The following is a 5,779-nucleotide window of genomic DNA, read 5'->3' as shown; positions in this document are numbered from 1 at the left end:
TCCCCACCAAGGTTCAGAAGGTTGAGCTAGAAGATCTAGAGGAAGGGGAGATGTGGTGTAGTTAAATTACCGATGCGGAAAAAGACAATTCTTCTAGCCAGAGAGAGAGGGTCTAGCCACAAGCAAACAATCTAATGTAAACCTCCTTAGACTAGAATCAAACAAGATGGCCTACCTCTTAGAACGCTAATCCGCTTGATACTGATCCAGCTTCCTTGCTCCAGCTTCCTTTCGTTTCTTCCTTTAGATACCTAAAAAAAATACATAAGAGAAAACAAAAAACGTGATAGCATACAATTGCATTCAATCTACTTAAAAAGTCAAGGATTCTTAAGCCATTAAATGTAACATAACACTCAATGTAGGAAATAAACCATTAGTTGTATTAATATAACTTCAGGAAGAGATTACAACCGAAGCTTTGACATTTCAGGTCTCCTTTGATGTATCTGGGTTCCCACACCTCTCCTAGCATCTCATGGATAGCCCCAACAATGGAAATTTAAGTCTTCTTCCCTTTATTTCCAAACCACACCAAACACACTATTCTCCCTTCATAAGCATGAACTAGAAGGCTACAAGCTATAGATATCTTGCTGGTTATTCAAGCTCCAAAAAGACTAGTTCAACTTGGAAAAGGAGGAGTTTATATAGCTTTGATGGATGGGAGATGGTTCCTCTTATGATGGGAGAGGGCTTATCTCTTTGGCTTGTTCCATCTTAATAGGGAAAAGGAGCGCAAACTGAATTCCTCGGCTCTATCCAACCCAACCATTTACAAGACTTCCGTTACGAAGCTTCTAGACCTGGAAGCTTCGACTCCATATTTAAAAAACTTTCCAAAAGAGGATTGGCTTGGGTGATGAAGGGCTCATTTGTGCCATATGACACTAGGCCTGGTTTTAAACCCTGCAAATTGATGCGAGGAGAGAACATGTCATTAGCGCCAGTCTTGTAAACTAGTGTAAAAGAAAGATTCTTGGGAAATGATGCAAAAGGTAAATGTTCTACTCATGAAGAGGGACATAATGGAAGTCTCTTCATGATGGGAAAGCATGTAGGGTTCATTGTAGAGGTCCTCCAGGATCAAGGAACAGGGAGTACAGGGACAGTGAAAAAATGTTGTGTAACAGATTTCCCCTAATGCATGAAGGCTGAATTGGAGAGAAGGGTGAAATGATTTACAGATAGATGTGGGGAACCAGAGTCCGTTGTCAGAAAACATGCAAGCAAGCATAGATACATACACATCACTAAAAATCTAACAAATGATATATGAATCGTGGTATTGACGCAACTATCCAGAGAAAGATCATGTAAATGGATCCAAGGCATGGGCGCAACCATCCAATAAAGAGGATTGTATTGAAACTAAGGTATGGTCGCAACCATCCAATAGTGAGAAGGATCACATATAACAACTCATGGTATGGTCGCAACCATCCATCTGAGAGAGACATGTATATTGGCATGATCATGTCACATCGCCTTGCAACCTGGACTTTTGTAATATGAGCCTAGGGTCTTGCGCTCCAACATGCCCCGATCAAAGTACAAATTCTATCATGTGAATAAATGTGTTGAGGTCGAACATGCTAGAAAGTCAGTTGATTATTGGTCAATGATGTGAACCGTTAACAAGCATGAGAGAGACCACCAATAATGACAATGGCTCTCAAGGTACCAGCAACACAATCCACAGAATGTGAATAAAAGCACTGAATTCTAACACCCGTGAAGCCACCCGATCGAAAGTCAATGATGAGAACCTGTCGATGAGTGTGAAGAACTTTGCATTGAGGCATGCAAGCTCTAAGTTACTAAAAGATCAACTTCTTGGATAATGAGTTGAAGTTGATAGGAAGTGATTTATCGAAGGAAGCCCATAATGAACGTTTCATCATCAACATGAAACAAGAAACACAATGCATGAGAGTAATCCAAGAGAGTGACGTATGATCAGATAATGTACAGGTAGGAAGACTTCTCTTGAACATGTGGATGAAACGACTCCGGATTTTGGTAGCATTTGACATCATAGGATCAGAGGTCATGGTGACGTGGCAAAGATCATATGAGAGGTTTAAAATGGATAACCCAAAACCCAGGGAGGAAAGTGACAGAGTGAGGATGTCCCAAAACCCAACACAAACAACATATGAGTGTCAATGTTCAAGAGTGACATGCTACCTCAAGTAAAGAAGACAACTGATGAAACACTTCCAATTTTCCCCCACCATTTTTGGTGAGTACCCTAGTTATTTTTACACAAGCTTGACGACAATAACATTTGATTGTAATATAAGTCCATCCTCGAAATTTTTACGAGCCCTAGGAAGGAGTAGCTTGGTCTCGTCATAATGACAAGTCCTCTGCCATTTAATCTTTTAACGAGTCTAACAAAGGTGAAACTTGATATCTTTTTCATGTTTAGAGAGTTTGAAAAAGACACAGAAAAGAAAACTCTAAAAGGTCCATTTTCGTACATTTGTGTCTCTCGAGTCTAAAAAGGTAGAAAATAATACTTGAGAGAACCGCTTGACCATGTCATTCAAGGAGTACCTTTTTCATAAATAGTTTATCCCAGCCCGAGAAAAGGGGTAAATGTATACTGGGTAAACGAAATTACGAAACTATTTATGAGGTCAAAATGATAAGAGCTCAACAACCTTTTCATGTTTTAAGGGTCGAAAAAGAGCTGAAAGCAAACCCCCCATTTTTATTCTCTTTAACATGTCAAAAAAAGGAAAAATACTCGACAATATTTTCATTTTTTATGAGTCATAAAAGAGCTTAAAGATGACTTGTCCTGGAGGAACGAGTGGCATAAAGGGTAGCAATTGGTTCCAGTTATGGTGGAACTACTCAAAAACATGTAATGGTCAAGAGGATGGCTAACAAGACCACTCATCCCTATGGTTCCTTAGGAAAGGAAAAACAACCAAGTGAAAGAATATGATCAGCCAAAGAGATGGTGGCGATGGAATGAAACAACCAAGGTTCATCTAGCTGAAATTAGCTGATAAAAATGACAATCACGAGATGTAAATCGAGCACGGGTTCATTTTTACACAAGCTTGAACCATGGGGAACTCTGCTTGAATTCAATTTCATGTTTATACAAGCTCGAAACGAAGAAACTATGCTTGCGATGAGTTTGCATGCCCCCATCATAATGACTCAATTCGAGGTACATGCCCCCCAAGCTTCATTTCATTCAGCAAGGTGGATGGAATGAAGGTTCACTCTCGAGATCTAGGAGAGAGTCAATTTGGAAAAGGGAGTTGTTTAAGTTTTTAACGAGGTTGACATAGTAAAAGAACTATCCTCGAACATCTGTTTCATTTTTTAACGAGGTTGATACAGGAACAAACTATCCTCAGTCTCCTTGATTCATTTTTTAACGAGCTTGACATAAGACAAGGAACTATGCTCACATTCCTTGTTTCATTTTTTAATGAGCTTAACACAAGATAAGGAATTATGCTCACGACTCCTTGTTTCATTTTTTAACGAGGTTGATACAAGACCAGGAACCATCCTCATGACTCCTGATCATAGACCATACAAGAACATGGCCCCTAAGAGGTCCTCACTGGACAGGAGAACTACGCTCTAGGAGGAACACATGTCAACTGGTACTAATGATAGATCGAGTTCCAATGCCCCCAGCGCATAATGTACTATAACATCCATGTGATCATGAGCAGATGTGGAGAAGGAATAGGTAGCTACATAATTGACCTATGGTAGGGAAGGTACTACTTGCAGACAATAACCAATAGGGGAAGATGGTTTCAAAGGAGACGATGGTTTCAAAGGAGGCACTTGGGGAAAAATTAACAAAAATTGATCAATGGTCACTATTCTCCATTCATGTGGGAAACAAACCACATGGAAAAGCGAAGAAACAAGAGCTCCCATGACATAAACATAGTCGCGTCCAAGGAGAATATTGAAATCTAAAGGACCTTGGACTACCATGATGTCTATATAGACGACCTTTCCTCCCAAAGTAATAGGTAACTTCGGAAGGATCCCTAAGGGTTGACTGGTTCTTCCGTTGAAAGCCAACAGATTCAACTCATGAGAATCTGAGGAGACGAGAAGAACATGAGTGTCAGAATTATGATACAAGTGTTTTCCTTGATGGCAACTCACTCACAAGTCAGTTCAGTTTTGATGAAACGCAACCCACGCTGTAACAAGTCCATTCAGAGGTAACAGGGCATTGGTATAGAAGAACAGGAAGATGGAACAAAAGTCTACTAATCAGAATGAAGAATTTGAAGTTAAAGGATGGAGTAAAGTAGTTGAAGATGTATACACATGTCCACTTAGTCAAAACAACGTATACACGTTGGTTCATAGAATAAAAGTAGTGTATACACATACATGCACTTTCACAAGAAGAAAAGCATGTATATATGGGAAAATCAAGGAGATTCAAGAGTAAATAATACCAAGGGTCAATACCATGGTATTATCCCACAATAGTAAGCAGAGTAACGACTATTTGATACCATCTAAGAATACCATGGGTCCTAAGTGGTTTTGGTCCGAGGTATTGAGAAAGGCCAAAAACTATATAAGGAGGAGAAGATCATAAGGTCAGGGTGTGAAAAGGAAAGGGTTTCTCAGGAATACTTCTATCTAAAGTATATTATATTTTGTAGGGGCTGTGTTTGTGATTTGATCTGAAATATTTTGTGCTCCTTGAATTCGATGTTGGATCAGGATCATGAGACATGAAATGACTTATCATTGAATGATATGAAATTGATTGGGCTAGATCTGATTGTGTACACTTGTTTTATTCTTTAAATTTCATGATTTGGGTTTGTCTAAATTCTGGAATAGCAGTGAAGTTGTGAGTTAATATTTGCAGGTCTATACGATGGTTCGCCTCGGTAAAAACACGTATACATGCAGGTTCTACTCTTCCAAGTAGAGTATACAAAAGAAAATCCTATTCTTCAGATCTGACTGATCTATCTGATCAATTCTATTGTTTTACTATTGCTGTCAATGAAGTCTTCCTAGATCTCAATGTAAAACTGAATGCATAAAGAGTTTGGTGTCTAGTTGATTGATTGTCTAAGTAAAAAGGGTTATCTCTGCTACTTCCTGTGTAAAGCTCTATAAATTGACAGTAGATTTTTAGTATATCACTGGTGGGTACAGACTTAAATCAGAAGTTTTATGTTTCAGTAGTTTTGAAGGTATACGCGGGATTGGTTAAAGGAAGTAGCATATACACAGAGGTTGGGTTTAGTAAAGTAGCGTATACATTCAGATGCATGATTTTTGAGGTTGCAACTGGTTCTAAATGATGATGCAAGTTTCTGGGTTCAGCACAATCTTCTGATGACAATGATCTAACTGTTCAGATTAACTGATTATTGGTTGATGCAGTTTGAAAGTACTAATGTGTCTATTATGAAAATTTCATGAAACAAGGCCTTCATGTGTATTGTTGTGTGTCATGAGCATCCAGTTTGAAAATTTATGAAACGTCATCCCTAGAAGAAGAGAGAAGGTGTAGCCTTTTATAGGCTAGTGCCTATGTAATAGTAAACACAATGGCTAGTACAAGAGCTACGGGGTTATAGCTCCCTTCTAGTAGAAGCTGGAAAACAAGAGAAGGTTGTAGCCATCTACAGGTGGGTTCCTGCGTACTGGTATGAGTCTACACTAGTACAAGATTGTAAATAGGTTTTCTTATTATTAAAAGAAGACAGAGATGACAACAGTTGGTGGTTTTTCTCCCGCATTGGGT

This window comes from Pinus tabuliformis, chromosome 6 (genome assembly GCF_031772625.1).
Source record: "Pinus tabuliformis cultivar Carrire ecotype Pingquan chromosome 6, CPIR1, whole genome shotgun sequence".
Lineage (NCBI taxonomy): Eukaryota > Viridiplantae > Streptophyta > Pinopsida > Pinales > Pinaceae > Pinus > Pinus tabuliformis.
The sequence above is the reverse complement of the archived record's forward strand: the minus strand, read 5'-3'. Positions refer to the sequence as shown.